This window comes from Triticum aestivum, chromosome 5A (assembly GCF_018294505.1).
Source record: "Triticum aestivum cultivar Chinese Spring chromosome 5A, IWGSC CS RefSeq v2.1, whole genome shotgun sequence".
Classification (NCBI taxonomy): Eukaryota; Viridiplantae; Streptophyta; class Magnoliopsida; order Poales; family Poaceae; genus Triticum; species Triticum aestivum.
In genome coordinates, this window is record NC_057806.1 from 432,931,420 (window position 1) to 432,951,648 (window position 20,229).

Genomic DNA, 20,229 nt, shown 5'->3' on the forward strand with positions numbered 1-20,229 from the left:
GGGGATAGACCCAACAAAAATTTGCCATAGCAATACTACCTTTAAAGGAGTAACGCCAGGCCCAGGGGCTCATTGCACGGGCTCCCTGCTACTAAAGGTTATATTCGGCTTCCCCGATAACTTCCGTAGCGAACATTTAACCTTCAACATCGCTCCGTTCCAAAGTGGCTATCAAGCACTACTCGGACGCGAAGCTTTCGCTCGCTTTAATGCAATACCGCACTACGCTTCCCTCACACTCAAGATGCCCGGCCCACGTGGCATCATTACAGTAAACGGAAGTATTAAGCGATCTTTGCGCGCCGAAGAGAGTGCGGCTGCCTTGGCAGCCGCACACTAAAAACGGCCTCACCAACTAAAGCATTTAACAGGTCGTCAAGACCTCGGACACGGTTAGACGAGTCCGGCGCAGCTATATGTAATTCATACCGGATCAATGGTCACACCCCTATTACAAATACAAGGGGCTCAACGCGCGCAGACAAGTGGCAATTTTTACTCATCTTGAATTATACATGGTTTCTTTAAAAACTATCTTTTTGCACGACAACTTTTTCACCTAAGTTCCTCTCTTTTACAGATGATCATCGTGCTACACCCGTCCAGGATACGGCACAACGGAGACACAGGCGCAGACGTGCAGCAGGGACCCGCTCCAAGGATTCTTTTTAGATTAAGACCCTGCGTAAACCTTTTTTACTGTCTCTTGTTGATACATATCCACCGAATTCTCAGCACAGTTGAGAAGGATGCTGACGTCTTGGCATGTGGCCACGTCAGAATAATGCACGTACCTGGACACAAGGGGCTTCTTACAAAGGGCACTATTTAGGCCCGGTTTATACCATAAAGACCGAATACCTTAGGGAGTGTTCGGCGTCGCGAGTTTGGCCTTATATGCATCAGCTCCGAATCATTGTCTTTGGTCAAATGTTGGGTTTGCCCGGCTCCTGTGTTTTGGTGCCTTACGTTCCGCTTTATCGGCTAAGGTAGCACCAGGAGAACTACTGCGATTGTGCCCTGGTTCATCCGGACGAGCACCTCAGTAGAGAAAGCCGAAAACTGACTGTCATGATATAGCGTGAGACTGGTCAACCACTCGATGACCTATCGGAATGTTAGAATTCCTCCGCCTTAACGAAGGGCCGTTTTCCGGCCAGGCATGTACGCACCCCGCGATCGGGAGAGTGCGGAGCCACCAGGGGCTATCTAGTAGCCCCACTGTCAAACTCCTATGGCTAAGTGAAAGTGTTAAAGCATTATAGTCCGGTTGCCTCGCTCGCTACGCTATCACCTCCTTAATAGGACCAAGACGTTGGGTTAAGTGTGAACACGCGTTTTTTGCGAGCACCTCCGCATTATATGCGTGGGGGTTGAAGCCGACGGCTGCAATCTTTCAGGTTATACACATGTATACATAAACGGCCGCACAGGAGGCATCATACTACTTTCAGGCAAAAGTATAAACATAGCCTTATAAAAACTTCATAAAAGCATTGTGTTTACAATGAGAATACATATCACTCAAACATAATATTCTTCGAGCACTGGGCCTCTATCAAACGAGCACCCTCGAGAACCTCCTCGAAATAATGCTCGGCAGCCACTCGGCCTATGGCCGAACCCTGCGCCGCAACAGTGGTAGCGTCCATCTCCGCCCAGTATGCTTTAACACGGGCAAGGGCCATCCGCGAGCCTTCTATGCACGCCGACCTCTTCATCGCATTAATGCGCGGCACCGCACCAAGGAACTGCTGCACTAAGCTGAAATAGCTGTTCGGCTTTGGCTTTTCCGGCCATAGCTGATCCACAACAGACCTCATGGCGAGTCCGGACAACCTATTCAGTTCGGCCCATTCGGCTAGCTGGTCAGTCAATGAAAGCGGACGCTCTGGAACGTGGAATTGCGACCAGAACAGCTTGTCCACTTCACGATCTGTCTGACCTTGGAAGTACTTGGCCGCATCGGCAGCGCTCGCCGCCAAATCCATATACGCATCTGCCGAACTCCACAGCCGATCCAGAGGGGCATACCGTGGATCTCCGAACTTCCTCCGTAACATGAAGGGTTTCCCAGCCGCAATATCCCCGGCTTCCCGCAGCTCCTCCTTCTTCGCTCTCATAGCAGAACGGGTGTCTTTGTCCGCCGCCGTGGCCTTCTCAAGGTCCGTTGCCTTCGCTCGGTTTTCTTTTTCAAGGACCCGGCAACGGTCGGCAGTGTCTTTTAATTCTACGGCCATCTTGGCCATCTTCTCTTGGCTCTCGCAATGTGCGGCCTTCTCGGCTTTCAACTCTTCGGCCGCCTTCAAAGCAGCGGCATTACTAATCCTCGCTTGTTCCTTGGCTCGGGCAAGTTCTGCCCGCAAGGTTTCCACGGTGGCAGCTCCATCTGCAGTCACAACATATTAAAGATACTGGCATCATGCTGCTCTTACTATGTGGCGTTCACCAGATAATAACACTTACCCTGTGCCTCGTCAAGCCTCTTGTTAACAAGCTCGATGTCGGCGTCTGCCGCATCCAGTTGCCGTTTTAATTTGGCAAACTCACTAGTCCGGCTAGCCACCGGAGCTTCCACCACCTGCACATAGGGGCAGTCTGGTTATTGCCTGGGAATATGATCCTCTGTTCGCCGCCGTTCTCGACGACAACCAGAGTCTCAGGGGCTACTATCTACACAGGGCACACCTAACATGTGCAGTACTATCACATATTATCTCACGTACCTCAAAGCCTGTCAGTAGACTCATAAAGGCTTCATGTAATCCGCTTTCAGCGGACGAGATTCTCTCCATCACCGTACCCATCAGCATACGGTGTTCTTCTGAGATGGTCGCTCGCCCCACCAACTCCCTCAGAACGTCCGACCGCACACCAGACGGTGCCGGACTCTTTTGTCTGCTCTCTTCGGGAGCCGGACGCTGGGGACTTCGGGGGTCTATGGGATTATCTTCTGGCCTCACCGGATCCGGAGAGGCCCTCCGTGACGACACTTCGGGGTCGCCCGCTTCTTGAGCGGAGGAGTCCGGAGGAGGCGTTTCGCTCTCCATCATCTCTGGAAGAAGATCCCCCGAAGACGAGCTCATCTGAGAGGGGCTAAGGCCTGAACTACAAGATATATGCGGTGGTTATTTTGTCAGAAAAAAGATAGCATACCTTTACTATTAAAGTATTTTGGATCACTTACGACTCGTTGGAGGGCTGATCCCCCCGCGGACTTTGTGCGGCAAAAGCACCCCCCGAGGCAGGACCCTCTGTGGGAGACTTCTTCTCCCGTTTGGAGGCTTCGGCTTCCGGATCCTCGGAAGCAGTCCTTTTCCTCCCCCGGTTGTCCTCCTTCGTGGAGACGCTCATTCCCTTGGTTGGAACAGGCAGCGATGGGGGCCCGCGTCCGCCCGTATTATCCCCCCCCGGTATCTTCCATCGAGGGCTCCAGGCGAGGTGCAACCTCGAGCATCTTTTCCAATACCGGATTTTCCAAACCCTCAGGGAGGGGGGCCAAACACCGAATCATCTTCGCCTTTGTTAGCCAGTCCTGGTCAAAAAGCGAATTCTCAGAAATAACTTCGTGACGAATAAAAGATAATGTGTTCGGCCAGAGGATTTCTTACTTGTTCAGCGGCGCGGTTACTTCTTAGGCCCACGTCCTCGGTAATATCCGGACACTCTACTTGAGGTCCGAACAATGACTTGTACATCTCCTCGTGCGTCAGGCCGAGGAAACTTTGAATGGCACGCGGTCCCTCTGGGTTGAACTCCCACAAGCGAAGGGGCCGGCGTCTGCAAGGCTGGACTTGACGAACCAGCATAACTTGTATTACCACAGCCAAATTAAAATCTCCCTCAAAGAGATCTCAGATGCGGCTTTGCAGTATAGGCACGTCTTTGGCTGGACCCCAGCTCAGACCTCTGCTAATCCATGACATCAGTTGTGGTGGGGGGCCCGAGCAGAAAGCGGGGGCAACCGCCCACTTGGCACTTCTGGGAGCCGTGACGTAAAACCACTCCCGTTGCCATAATTCGGACACCTCTGGAAAGGAACCTTTCGGCCATGGAGCTCCTGCCATCTTGCCTATTGATGCACCTCCGCACGCTGCATGTTGCCCCTCGATCATCTTCGGCTTTACTTCAAAGGTCTTGAGCCACAGGCCGAAGTGAGGGGTAACGCGGAGGAAGGCCTCACACACGACAATAAATGTCGAGATGTGGAGAAAGGAGTCCGGAGCTAGATCATGGAAATCTAGCCCGTAATAGAACATCAAACCCCTGACAGAAGGATCCAGAGTGAGGCCTAGACCTCGAAGGAAGTGGGAGACAAACACAACATTCTCGTTGGTTTCGGGAGTAGGGACGATCTGCCCTCGAGCAGGCAGCCGATGCGAAACCTCGGCGGTCAGGTATCTGGCCTCCCTCAACTTCTTAATGTCCTCTTCCATAACGGAGGAGGGCATCCATCGGCCTTGAAGTCTGGATCCGGACATGATTGAAGATCCGGAGCACCTAACCTGGGCTTTGGGTGTTAGAACTCGAGGCGGGGGAAGGGTTCGATTGAGCACGAGAGGGAAAAAGTGAAAACCTCGTCCCTTTATAAACAGGGTGAATATCAAGCGTCCTCTCCGTAGCCGTTTAGGACTTGCCTATAATCTAGGAGTCCTAGACACGGTTGGGTTACCCACGACCACATTAATGAGAATCCCATAAATGGGGGAACACGATCTCTGCTTTGACAAGACGTGTCAAGAAACCGCCTCGCTTTATGTGTGGAGCTGGTTGAAGAAAAACGGTTCGAATAATCACCGGGCCATGACATAACATCATGCTGCCAAAACAAACCAGCAAATTAGATCTGCGAAAATATTATTCTCTCTATGGTGGAATGTGGAACTTATTTTGCAGGGTCGGACACTATCCTCATATTCAAATTCTTCTGTGATGTATTCAGAGAAGGAACCCGCCTTGCAATGCCGAAGACAATACTGCGCGCCGGACTCATTGTCATTGAAGCTTGGTTCAGGGGCTACTGAGGGAGTCCTGGATTAGGGGGTCTCCGGACAGCCGGACTATCTCCATTGGCCGGACTGTTGGACTATGAAGATACAAGATTGAAGACTTCGTCTCGTGTCCGGATGGGACTCTACTTGGCGTGGAAGGCAAGCTAGGCAATACGAATATGTATATCTCCTCCTTTGTAACTGACCTTGTGTAACCCTAACCCTCTTTGCTGTCTATATAAACTGAAGGGTTTTAGTCCGTAGGACAACAACAATAACATACAATCATACCATAGGCTAGCTTCTAGGGTTTAGCCTCTCTGATCTCGTGGTAGATCTACTCTTGTACTACCCATATCATCAATATTAATCAAGCAGGACGTAGGGTTTTACCTCCATCAAGAGGGCCCGAACCTGGGTAAAACGTCGTGTCCCCTACCTCCTGTTACCATCCGGCCTAGACACACAGTTCGGGACCCCCTACCCGAGATCCACCGGTTTTGACACCGACAATGGGCCTCTCCATAGCCCGTTGATACGCCTAGTTGATGTGAGACTATCTCCTTCTTTTTGTCTGCTCCACAACCACCGTCTATTCCACCTATAGTGCTATGTCCATGGCTCACGCTCATGTATTGCCTAAAACTTGAAAACGTTTGAGAAATATCAAAAGTATGAAACAATTGCTTGGCTTGTCATCGAGGTTGTGCATGATTTGAATATTTTGTTTGATGAAGATGGAGCATAGCCACACTATGATTTTGTAGGGACAAGCTTTCTTTAGCCATGTTATTTTGAGAAGACATAATTGCCTTGTTAGTATGCCTGAAGTATTATTATTTTTATGTCAATATAAAACTTTTGTTTTGAATCTTATGGATCTGAATATTCTTGCCACAATAAAGAGAATTACATGGATAAATATGTTAGGTAGCATTCCACATCAAAAATTCTGTTTTTATCATTTACCTACTCGAGGGCGAGCAGGAATTAAGCTTGGGGATGCTTGATGCGTCTCTAACGTATCTATAATTTTTTATTGTTCCATGCTATTATATTATCCATCTTGGATGTTTTATATGCATTTATATGCTATTTTATATGATTTTTGGGACTAACCTATTAATCTAGAGCCCAGTGCAAGTTTTTGTTTTTTTCCTTGTTTTTGAGTTTTACAGAAAAGGAATAGCAAACGGAGTCCAATTGATGTGCCAATTTTGATGATTTTTTATGGACCAAAAGAAGCCCCCGAACTAAAACAGTTGGTCCAGAAGAGTCCCGAGTCATCCACGAGGGTGGAGGGTGCACCCTACCCCCTGGGCTCACCCCCCTATCTCATGGACGACTCGGAGATCCCCCTGACGTGAAACCGATGCCAAAAATTCCTATAAATACAAAAACCCCTGAAAAGAAACCTAGATCAGGAGTTCCGCCGTCGCAAGCCTCTATAGCCACCAAAAACCAATCGGGGCCCTGTTCCGGCACCCTGCCGCAGGGGGGATCCATCACCGGTATCCTTCTTCATCATCTCGGCACTCTCCATGACGAGGAGGGAGTAGTTCACCCTCGGGGCTAAGGGTATGTACCAGTAGCTATGTGTTTGATCTCTCTCTCTCTCTCTCTCTCTCTCTCGTGTTCTTGATATGGCACGATCTTGATGTACCGCGATAATTGCTATTATAGTTGTATCTTATGATGTTTCTACCCCTCTATCTCCTTGTGATTAATTGAGTTTTCCCTTTGAAGTATCTTATAGGATTGGGTCTTTAAGGATTTGAGAACACTTGATGTATGGATTGCATGTGCTTATCTGTGGTGACAATGGGATATTCATGTGATCCACTTGATGTGTGTTTTGGTGATCAACTTGCGACTTCTGTGACCTTGTGAACTTATGCATAGGGGTTGGCACACTTTTCGTCTTGACTCTCCGGTAGAAACTTTGTGGCACTCTTTGAAGTTCTTTGTGTTGGTTGAATAGACGAATATGAGATTGTGTGATGCATATCGTATAATCATACCCGCGGATACTTGAGGTGACATTAGAGTATCTAGGTGACATTAAGGTTTTGGTTGACTTGTGTCTTAAGGTGTTATTTTACTACGAACTTTAGGGCTGTTTGTGACACTTATAGGAATAGCCCAATGGATTGATCGGAAGGAATAACTTTGAGGTGGTTTCGTACCCTACAAGAATCACTTCGTTTGTTCTCCGCTATTAGTGACTTTCAAGTGACTCTTTGTTGCATGTTGAGGGATTGTTATATGATCTAATGATGTTATTATTGTTGAGAGAACTTGCACTATTGAAAGTATGAACCCTAGGTCTTGTTTCAACGCATTGCAATACCGTTTTCGCTCACTTTTATCATTAGTTACCTTGCTGTTTTTATAATTTCAGATTATAAAAACCTATATCCACCATCCATATTGCACTTGTATCACCATCTCTTCGCCGAATTAGTGCACCTATACAATTTACCATTGTATTGGGTGTGTTGGGGACACAAGAGACTCTTTGTTATTTGGTTGCAGGGTTGTTTGAGAGAGACCATCTTCATCCTACGCCTCCCACGGATTGATAAAACCTTAGGTCATCCACTTGAGGGAAATTTGCTACTGTCCTACAAACCTCTGCACTTGGAGGCCCAACAACGTCTACAAGAAGAAGGTTGTGTAGTAGACATCGGTGCCTGTTGTTGTTGCAAATGTTACTATCTTAACAGACTTTGTTATACTTGAGATGCCTGAGGACGACAACATATCGATTATCCTTGGTGGACCTTTTTTGAATACCGCAGGGGCTGTTATTGATTGCAATAAAAGCGAAGTCACTTTTCATATCAATGGTAATGAGCATAAGGTGCACTTTCCGAAGAAACTATTTCAAGTGAATGGTATTAATGTTAATGAAAAATCTCCAACAATTACTATTGGAAGCTTTCAACTCCCTCTACCTACTTCCAAAAAGAAATAGGAAACACTCATTGTTGGGGAGATGCTTACCCCCGTTGAGGGAACTTAGTGTTCTACAAAAGTTCTTCGGGTTCGTGTTAATCGAAAGTGGTTGTTAATAAGACTTGATCAACGTTATTAATGGATTACTTTCGAGAGACATGTGGTCGATGAATTTAGTAGGCACAACTCTCTGTACCCACTTTTTATTTTCTATTATTTTTTGTTAAGTACAATAAAATGCCATGTTTATCCTGTTTTCTGAATTTTCTGTGCAATAAAAAAGTGCCCAAAAATAAAAGTACTCAGAATGACCTGAAATTTTGACATGATGTTTTTCTAAATACTTAAGAATTTTTGTTATAAGTAACATCACGGGGGGGCTGCCCCTGGTGCGCACTAGGCACTAGGGCGTGCCGGCTACCCCAAACGCGCCCTGGTGGGTAGTGGGCCCCACGAGGCCCCCCATCACTTATCCCTTTAGCCCATATGACCACCTACCTCTAGAAAAAAATCACTCCATCTCTCTTGTGCTCTTGCTCTCAAACTCGCGGATTTTGATCTCTTTGCTTGAAGCTCCGTTTCCGAAACTGGTTTGTGGGATTGTGATACGTCTCCAACGTATCTATAATTTTTGATTGTTCCATGCTGTTTTATTATCAATCGTGGATGTTTTATAATCATTTTATATAACTTTTTGGTACTAACCTATTGACATAGTGCTAAGTGCCAATTGCTGTTTTTTCCATGTCTTTTACATCACAGGAAATCAATATCAAACGGAGTCCAAATGCCACAAAACTTTACGACGATTTTTTACGGACCAAAAGGAAGAAGTTGGGCCCTGGTTGCACCTGGGGGAGTCCCGAGGAGGGGTAAACCCGCCAAGGCATGCCAGGAGGCCCAGGCGCGCCCTGGTGGATTGTGCCCACCTCGGGTACCCCCCTGGACCGCCTCTTTGCTGTATAAATACCCCAAAAATCCCAGAACCCTAGGGAAGTCGATGAAATATTCATCCAGCCACCGCAGAGTCCAGAACCACCAGATCCAATCTAGACAATATCTCAGATGGGGTTCACCACCTCCATTGGTGCCTCTCCGATGATGCGTGAGTAGTTCATTGTAGACCTTTGGGTCTGTAGTTAGTAGCTAGATGGCTTCATCTCTCTGTCTTGATTCTCAATACAATGGTCTCTTGGAGATCCATATGATGTAACTCTTTTGCGGTGTGTTTGTTAGGATCCGATGAACTTTGAGTTTATGATCAGTCATATCTTTTTATATCCATGAAAGTATTTCAGTTTCTTTGATCTCTTTTATGCATGATCTCTTATAGCCTCGTATTTCTTCTCTGATATTTGGGTTTTGTTTGGCCAACTTGATCTATTTATCTTGCAATGTGAAGAGGTGCCCGGTAGTGGGTTCAATCTTACGGTGCTTGATCCCAGTAACAGAAGGGGAACCGACACGTATGTATCATTGCTACTAAGGATAAAAATATGGGATCTATATCTAACGCAATAGATAACATATCTTGTCTACATCATGTCGTCGTTCTTATTGCATTACTCCATTTTTCCATGAACTTAATACACTAGATGCATGCTGGATAGAGGTTGATGTGTGGAGTAATAGTAGTAGATGCAGGCAGGAGTCGGTCTACTAATCTTGGATGTGATGCCTATGTAATGATCATTGCCTGGATATCGTCATAATTATTTGAGGTTCTATCAATTGCTCAACAGTAATTTGTTCACCCACCATTTGCTATCTTTCTCGAGAGAAGCCACTAGTGAAACCTACAACCCCGGGTCTCTTTCTCATATTATTTTCCTTTGCGATCTATGCTTATTTGCTTTTATTCTCAGATCTATTAAACCAAAAACCCAAAAATATCTTTCTTCAATTTATCTTTATTTATTTTTTTCGCGTTCGATCTATCAATATTTACAACCTTTTTACCGTCACGTGCCGATTTCTGGCACCGTTACCCGAAAGGGATTGACAACCCCTTTAACATGTCAGGTTGCGAGGTGTTGTTATTTGTGTGCAGGGGTTGTTTAGGTTGTGTTGCTTGGTTCTCCTACTGGTTCTATAACCTTGGTTTCATATCTAAGGGAAATACCTACTGTCGCGGTGCTGCATCATCCCTTCCACTTTGGGGAAATACTAACGTAGCTTCAAGCGACATCAGATTGCTACTTGGTATGTGACTCCTCCATTTCTCCAATTAGTTTTTGTTCTAATGGTTTATCTTTCGTGTAATTAGCTACTATTGGTGCTGCTGTAAATGAGATTGCATGTTGAATTCTTTGAGTTCCAAGTAGTTTGAATGCTTGACATAGCCTCTAGACATCCATATGAGTAGTTGTTATCAATCTGTGAAGTTTTGTTGACAAAATTTTGTGGCCCAAAAATTTCAACAATTTGTTCTTAGGAAGATGGACCTTTTTCAAAGGAGTTTATCTAAGAAGAATGCCAAGGGAGCCACCGGTGAATCCTCAACTGGTGACATCAACACTCCGCAATGGATGAAGGTCCGGTCGTGTGAATGGCCGCACATTGCCTTCATGGAAGAAGCTAGATTCCACCAACAATTCGCGCAATTCATTGTAAATGTCGAACTTACCAACTTCCTCAGATGAGTGTGACCAACACCATACCCTCACGAACTCATTTGTGCAAAAAATATATTTCTTGAATAGGCATGAACCTCCTGCAGTGCGGTTTAATTTATATTCTAAAACCCGTCAGACACCGCTCACAAAATTTTGTGAGATATGCCTAATTCCCTCTGATGGGGAATTAAGACAGCCTAGGCTGGTAGAGTTTGAGGACTTCCTCCTCACTTTGACAGTGGGTGAGGAAAGGGGCGTGTCGAAAGCCACAACCACTAGTCTCTAGTTTCCTTCTGTGCATTACTTTGCTTTATTTATCATGATGTGTTTGACTGCTAGAGAGAAGGGCAGTATACTTAGTGCTCCTGACCTCGCCGTTTTACGTCCTGCACTTCACAATGATCACACCTTTAACCTAGGGGCTATTATTGCACGTCGTCTGCACATTAACCAAACTAAGGGTAAAATCCACGGCAGTATTTATGCCACTCGCTTAGCGAGGTGTTTTAATGTTCAGATACGCCACCATGACTATCCTTTGCCCAGAGTTTATCTAGATTACCAGGCAATGATGGACCACCACTTTATTGATGCTGCCGATTCTTTTAACCATATTTGTTATAACTTGGTATTTTGTGAGAAAACCTGTGATATTATCCCGTTGCCTACACCTGCTTTGTTGATTCTATTGCCAGGAACGGGTATACCATCCTACCAGCGGACATTTTTGCCTACTGGAACAACTAGGTAGCGGCAGAGGAGGAGCCCCAGGAGTGGGACACTCAGGTGCCGCCGCCTCAACACTTTCACATGGGACCAGACGACTACTATGGATGGTGATTACCAAGCTAGGCCAAAAGCCTAAGCTTGGGGGGGAGTATGTATTTCCACCGACATTACATTCATGTTCACACACTTAATTCTAGTTGTCGGTATTCACACATTTTCATCGTATTATCCATGCTAAGTTTTATTTTCTCGCTTTCTTCTTGTGTGTTTGAAAAACTTTGAGAAAACCCACAAATATTTCTTGCTTATTTTCGGTTCTTCTTTCTAGTTTAACTTATTTGTAGTATTAAAAAGAAGACCCAAAAAGATTTCCCATTTCTTATTTTGTTTGTTGGGAGCTTTCTCATGTAAAAAGTTTTTCTTGTTTTCGTTTTTCTTTCTTTAATTTGCTTTGTAGTATTAAAAAGAAGACCCAAAAAGATTTCCCGTTTCTTATTTTGTCTGTTGGGAGCTTTCTCATGTAAAAAGTTTTTCTTGTTTTCGTTTTTCTTTCTTTAATTTGCTTTCTTTAAGAAAAATAAAAAACTCCAAAAATATTTCAGTGTGTTTCTATGAAATTCTATTTTGTTTTGTTGAGTCGTACTAAGGAGAAGACCACAATGAAAATGTTGAGTGGCTCTCATATATGCCTTATTATTGATCTAGAAAAGAGCCCATATTATTCTGTCTTCTCCTACGAATAATATGTTGCAGATTCCAGCTTAGTACATGGCACTCTTGCACTATTATTATTTTCACATCATTTGGTCGTGCAAGTGAAAGGCAATAATGACGATATTTGATGAAGTGACCGTGGCAGGGAAAAGCGGGTATGAACTCAACTTGTTCTTATTTTTGTAAATATGTTTAACTTAGTATCCATTGTTCAGCATAATATGATTAAACATGCTTGCAATGACAATTCGAGATTATAGTTGTTCATGCCAAGCTTAAGTAGCTAGGAGTGGATAACAATTTATGTTGAGTGTCAACATGCATTAAAATGATTGTGATGTAGTGTGATGATATGGTATCATCCTCAGAATGTTTCAAGTGGCTTGACTTGGCACATGTTCACGCATATAGTTGAATCAAAATCAACATAGCCTCCACGATATTTATGTTCATGGTGTTTATATCCTACTCATGCTAGTACTCAATGTTGATCATTCATAATGCATGATCATGACCGTTTTTGCTCTCTAGTTGGTCACTTCTCAACCTACTTGATAGCCTTCACATGTACTAAGCAGGAATACTGCTTGTGCATCAAAACACTTAAACCAAAGTTATTCATGATATGTCAACTATATCTACCTATATGCCGTATTACCCTGCCGTTCCAAGTAAATTTGCATGTGCCACCTCTAAAATTTTAAATGAACATCTATTTTGTGTGCCTGGACCGCTCATGGAACAACATGGGGTAGTCGGTATCTTCCATGTTAAGAGGGTTATTATCATGATGAGTGTTTATTCACTTGTCCTTGCACGAGAGGGGCTGGTAATAGGGATGCCCAGTCCCGAAATCAAAAATACAAATAATTAAACAAAACTCACCCAGACTATTGTTGGTATGGAGGGCACCCGAGGATTCAGCTAGCCATGGCTTGTGTTTGTTGGTGGAGGGGGAGTAAACTTTAATTTTATTGCTTGGGAACCGCTGCTAATTTGTTTAGCATGGAAGATATTGAAAAATCTTGGTCGTAACATTGACAGGAAGGGTATACCTCCCAAAAATTATATTGATCTCTGAGTTAAGCTTCGACCTCTAGCACCTATACAAATCTCTGCTTCCCTCTCGAAGGGACTATTATTTACTTTCTTGTTATTTTACTTTTATGTTGAGTCATCACCTTCTCAAACAAGCACCAGTCCTGAGAGCACTATTGCCATCCTCCTGCATTGTATATAGTTAATGTTGAATGCATCATGATTGCATCTCTTCTATCATGAATTACAATGTTTAGTCACTGCTTGAACTTCGGAGGTGCTCTGCATTTATGTTTTGCGGTCTCAGAAAGGGCTAGCGAGATACCATTATTATCATATTATATCATTATTATTTTGACAAAGTGTTGGTATTTGAGATATCTTATTATTGCTTGCTAGTTGATTATGCCATTGATATGAGTGAATATAATTTTTAGGAGTTATCGTATGCATGGTTAGTTATGATCTTTGCTGAAAACCCGGGTGCTATTTAAGCATATATATGGACACAAGAACAAAAGAGTTCGTAAAAGTTTTTCTTTATCACTTTTAGTTTGTCAAATGAATTGCTTGAGCACAAGCAACGGGTTAAGCTTGAGGGAGTTGATATGTCCCCATCATATCTACTTTTCCTAATGCTTTTTCTCTTGTTTTGGACTCTAATTTGCATGATTTGAATGAAACTAACCCGAACTGGCGCTGTTTTCAGCATCACTACCATGGTGTTGTTTTTTGTGCAGAAATAAAATTTCCCGGAATTGGAAGAAACCTTTTGGAGAATTATTTTGGAATAAATAGAAAATACTGGAACCAAGACCCATTGGAGGGGGGGGCAGCTGCCCACTAGGCACCAGGGCGTGCCATGCCCCTCTGGTGCGCCCTGGTGGGTAATGGGGCCCATGAGGCTCCGCTGACCCTAATTCTGATGCTATAAAATCCTAATTTTCAAGAAAAAATAGGATAGGAAGTTTGATCGCGTTTTATGATACGGAGCTGCCGCCACCTCCTGGTCTTCATCGGGAGGCGAGATCCGGAGCTCGTTCGGGGCTCTGGAGAGGCGGGTCTTTGGACTTCGTCATCATCAACCATCATCCATCACCAATTTCATGATGCTCACTGCCGGGAGTGAGTAATTCCTTCGTAGGCTCGATGGTCGGTGAGGAGTTGTATGAGATTCATCATGTAATCGAGTCAATTTTGTTAGGGCATGATCCCTAGTATCCACTATGTTCTGAGATTGATGTTGCTATGACTTTCATATGCTTAATGCTTGTCACTAGGGCCCGAGTGCCATGATTTCAGATTTGAACTGTTTATGTTTTCACCATTATATCTATGTTCTTGATCCAATCTTGCAAGTTATATGCACTTATTATGTGTTATGATCCGTTAACCCCAAGGCGACAATAATTGGGATACTTTCTGGTGATGACCATAGTTTGAGGACTTCACGTATTCACTATGTGTTAAGGCTTTGTTCCAGTTCTCTATTAAAAGGAGGCCTTAATATCCCTTAGTTTCCTTATGGACCCTGCTTCCACGGGAGGGTAGGACAAAAGATGTCATGCAAGTTCTTTTCCATAAGCATGTATGACTATTTACGAAATACATGCCTACATTATATTTATGAACTGGATCTAGTTCTGTATCGCCCTAGGTTATGACTGTTATATGATGAATATTGCCCAACGAAATCACCGATTCAATGCCTACAAGGTTTTCACATATTGATCTTTGTTGTGTTACTATTACTATTGCTACTGTTACAACTGCTACAAAACTACTACTGCTAGTGTTATCGTTACTATTACTATTAGTACTATTGCTATCACTATCAAACTATCATATTACAGTGCTACTGATAACTTTGTTGCAGATATTTAATCTCCACGTGTTGTTGAATTGATAACTCAACTGCTAATACTTACAAATGTTCTTTGGCTCCCCTTGTGTCGAATCAATAAATTTGGGTTGAATACTCTACCCTCGAAAACTGTTGTGATCCCATATACTTGTGGGTTATCAAGAATAACCTCAAATGACGAATTTGAAAAGTTTGACGAGATTGCAAATGACAAAAAATCAAAAAAATCAAATTTGATGAATGTCATAGAGAGATGGTGGTGTTACCCACCATATAGGAACTATGATGAGTTCAGACACCGTGTACAATTGTCGTAGGGTTCTGAGAGTCAAGTTCTTCATTAATTTCTTCATACTTAGAGGGTTAGTGTTCATTGATTGAAGAAAAATGTTACTTCGTGTGTTGTGCATAAAATTCATCAAATATGCATAAGCATTAGGATGTGTGTCCACTTTAGAGGACATTCGAAGATTCTAGGATGTTTAGCTCACACCGCAACTTGCAGAACCTCTTTTCATCCAAGGGCTTAGTGAAGATATCAACATGCTGGTCTTCAGTCTTCAGATGGTCAATGATGATGTCTTCCTTCAGCGCATGAAGAAAATTGTGACGAATCTGAATATGGTCCGTCTTGCAATGTTGCACAGGGTTGTGGGCGATCTTGATAACACTCTCATTATCGCAGAAGTGAGGGACTTTCTTCATGTTGATGACATAGTCCTTGAGGGTTTGCTTCATCCATAGCAACTGTGAGCAGCAGGCACCAGTGGCAATATATTCAGCCTCAACTGTGGGAAGAGCCACGCTAGTCTGCTTCTTTGAGGACCAACAGACAAGAGATCATCCAAGGAAATGGCATGTGCCTGATGTAGACTTGCGATCCACATGATCTCCCGCATAATCAGAATCAGAAAATCTAGATAGATCAAAAGATGAGACCTAGATGCACATAGGTAAAGAAGCAAACCAATGATGGAGCGATATACCTTTTGATCGAAACCTTTACAATTTTCGTCAGTGTCGTGTTGACCATTAGTATGCATTGGAATTTTGAGGCCTTTGTAGTATTGCATGCCGAATTTCTTCAGGCAATCTTTGAGGTATTTCTCTTGAGAAATGAAGATGCCATTGGGTTGTTGATGAATTTGAAGACTAAGGACTAATTTCAATTCTCACATCATAGACATCTGATATTCTGCACGCATCATATATGCAAATTCATCATTGAAATGCTTGTTAGTGCAACCAAAGATAATATCATCAACATATATTTGGCATATGAACAGTTCACCATCATCAGACTTAGTGAAAAGAGTAGGGTCAAGTGAACCGGGTTTGAAACCCCTTTTCTCCAGGAATTCTTCCAGAGTATCATACTAAGCCCGTGGGGCTTGCTTGAGGCCATAGTGAGCCTTGTTCAGTCTGAAGACTTTATCAGGATGCTTTGGATCCTCAAAACCTGGTGGTTGAGCAACATATACTTCTTCCTCAAGCTTACCATTGAGGAATGCACTTTTCACATCCATTTGATATAAGAGATGATGGTTAGCATATGCAACACTAATGCGGGATGTTGCTGACGCGACACTACGATCAGACACCATTTGACGAAACTGTGTGCGATGCAATAATCACAAACGGTGGTGTAAAAGAACTGTCAAAAAAGGTGCAAAACATTTGCAATAGCGGAGCCATCAAACACCGTTCTGATTTTAGTTGCGTGTGCTATGTAGGGCATACGGTTCAGTTCAATGAACTATTTGCGATGAGGCAGAACAAAAGAAATGGGCAGCCAGATGAAGGCGTGTGCGATATACATCATACGGTTCACTCAGATGAACTATTTGTGATGAGGAGGAACAATAGAAACGGGCAGCTAGATAAAGGTGTGTGCAATTGAGGGCATACACTTCCGAAGGATTAACTTTTTGTGATTAGGCAATAGAACAGAAACGGGTCTGCCAGATCAAAGTGTCTGCGATTGATGGCATACACTTCACACAGATGAACTGTTTGTGATTAGGTACAACAAACTGAAAAAGTTAGGTAGATCAATGTGTGTGCGCTAGACGGGCACACCCATTCTAATTAAAAGAAGCATGCACGATGGTAATAACGAGTGCACATGGTTCTTGGAACAAGATGTGTGCTGACATTGCCTATTGCGGTGCACCCTATGGTGCAAATGCCACATACGCGGCCGAGAAGGCGTACGTGCCCACGTTACACCTTTCGGGAATAGTGTTGCACTTATAACCATCAATAAATTTTTAGCATGCGTCCTGCCACATTCCAAATTGCAAACCTGTTCACACCGACCAAAACCTAAACGGAGCGTATTAGTATTCGGTTATAAATACTACTACTTCAAGATGACTGCACATTCCTCCTCAACTCCTCATCCACAAAAACAAACAAGTCATTCATCATCATTCCCTTGCATCTGCCATGGCCAGCGTGAGTTTTGGGTCGACAGACTGCCACCAGGGAGATGAGAGCATGGAAGCAGAAGCACGAGAGATGTCCCGCCTCACCGCGAACGCAGCCGACATGTCCCACCGTGCGGTCGTAGCGGCACAGAGGTCGCGCCGTGCCGCCGAAGCAGCATGGAGGTCCCGTCGCACCGTCGATGCAGCAGACTGGTCCGGCCGCGACGCGGAAGAAGAAGAGATGTCCCATCGGGCCGTGAATGCAGCAGAGATTTCCTCCCGCACCGCGGTGGCCAGGGAAAATGCCTCGCGGGTAGGTGAGGACTCTTACAGGCGCATGTATGCGATCGTCCATGGTCAGATGGGTCAGATCTCTGGTTTAGCGAGGTTGTAGGATGACATGAAAGCCACTTTTGAACAGGCTACCGGTGTCATCTGGCAACTAAATGAGAGCAATGCGAAGCTCCTTGCTAAGCGTGACCTGCTAAGGACGAATATCGTCGGAAGTGCGGAGCAGCGGGAGGAGACCACTGCCTTGTTGAAGAGGACCTGCGTCATCGTCGAGAAACTTATGGATGAGAATGCCATGCTGCGCATCGAGCACAGAAGGCTGGTGGAGGAATTTGTGGATGCTCTCAAGCAACATCTTGAGGACAAGAAAGAGCTCATCGCCGCTCACCGCGGAGACTAGTTCCCGCAGCCTACAGCAACACGTCAAGAAAGTAGAGATCAGCGAGCCAGATCGTTGTCTTCCTTCTTCTTTTGCCCTTGTGTATTTCGGGCATTGCCGCATGTGCTTTTTTAATTATGTTCTTAAATATGTAAGAAAATTATTGTCCATTGTCATCGTCCTTATATTCATCATGCTTGCTATAAGTCTTTGTCGATGCTATATAGGTTCATCGGATCTTACATCAAGATCCATGCAAAACTTTCTTTTCAGATTTTTCATTTTTCTCTCTTAAATCTCAGTCCAGCGAGACATATAGCCACGCCGTAGAATAGGGGCTCGGGTGCCATTAACGGAGACTTTGGGAGGGAGGTGTGCGGTGGGTAGATGTCAAAGGGCTCTCCACCCGATGAGCACGTGCATGGGTCTGATCACATGCCTCTCGTACTCAAATAGCTACCCCGCACGATACCTCCTAGCCAATAAAAAAAGGGACACATGGCGACACGTAATTGGTAAGTAAAATGCCAACGGTTTCAATATTGTGTTTCCGATTTGTAACGTGACAATACATGTTCCAAATGACTTTGTTGATTGTTAATGTGTGCGCCTTCGTAAATCGGACAGAAAAATTACCACAGCATGTTGGTGCCATGTCATGACACCATGCCAAGTTTCATGATTTTCAGGCATGTTTTGGATTTACAGGAATTAAAAAACCAAGTTTCTCAATCTTTCCGACCGAGCCACGATGCCTAGATGTTTGAATTTCATTCCCATTACTTGCATGGGATCTAGGAATTCACCCAAGGACACACATGTGATTTTTCAACCATAGTTCAAATTTGAATTATGCACATTAAATGCCCAAAAACTCAATTAATGTATAAAAGGCCAAATGATCCCAAAATAATTCCAAATTTTAGCACGATACTTCTATTTGATCTAATCTGCCTGTGTAAAAAAATTAAGGCGGGAGAAGGCAGTGTACATATGTCATTTCGCACACGGAGGTGTCACGTTCCCTAGCGGAACCACGAGCCTTCTTGAGGGAACCTCCAGTTTGCAAGAAGCTTACGCCAAAGCTTGTCCCAATTTGGCCAACAAAATTACCGCAACATGTTGGTGCCATGTCATGACACCATGTCAAGTTTCATGATTTTCAGGCGTGTTCTGAATTTACAGGAATTAAAAAACCAAGTTTCTCAATCTTTACGGTCGAGGCACGACGCCTAGATGCTTGAATTTCATTCTCATTTCTTGCATGGGACCTAGAAAGTAACCTCGAGGACACACATGTGATTTTTCAACCAACTTTGTTGCACTGGAGCATGTGCTTGTAGTTCAAATTTCAATTATGCACATTAAATGCCCCAAAACTCAATTAATGTATAAGAAAGGCCAAACGAATCCGGAATAATTCCAAAATTTAGCATGATACTTCTATTTTGTCTAATTTGCGCATGTAAAAAATTAAGGCAGGAGAAGGCAGTGTACGTATGTCGTTTCGCACACGGAGGTGACACGTTCCCTCTCGGAACCACGAGTCTTCTTGAGGGAAGCTCCGGTTTGCAAGAAGCTTACACCATGGCTTGTCCCAATTCGGCCAAAAAATTTACCGCAGCATGTTGGTGCCATGTGATGACACCATGCCAAGTTTCATGATTTTCAGGCATGTTTTGGATTTACAGGAATTAAAAAACCAAGTTTCTCAATTTTTCTGGCCGAGCCACGACGCCCAGATGTTTGAATTTCATTCCGATTTCTTGCATGGGACCAAGAAATTCACCCAAGGACACACATGTGATTTTTCAACCAACTTTGGTGCACTGGAGCACGTGCTTGTAGTTCAAATTTGAATTGTGCACATTAAATGCTTAGAAACTCAATTAATGTATAAAAAAGGACAAACGAACCCGAAATAATTCCAAAATTTAGTATGATACTTCTATTTGGTCTAATATGCCTGTGTAAACAATTAAGGCAGGAGAAGGCAGTGTACGTATGTCGTTTCGCACACGGAGGTGTCACGTTCCGTTTCAGAACCACAGACCTTCTTGAGGGAAGCTCCGGTTTACAAGAAGCTTACACCAAAAGCTTGTCCCAATTTGGCAAAAAAAACCGCAGCATGTTGGTGCCATGTCATGACACCATAAAAAGGTTCATGATTTTCACGCGTGTTTTGGATTTACAGGAATTAAAAAAACCAATTTTCTCAATC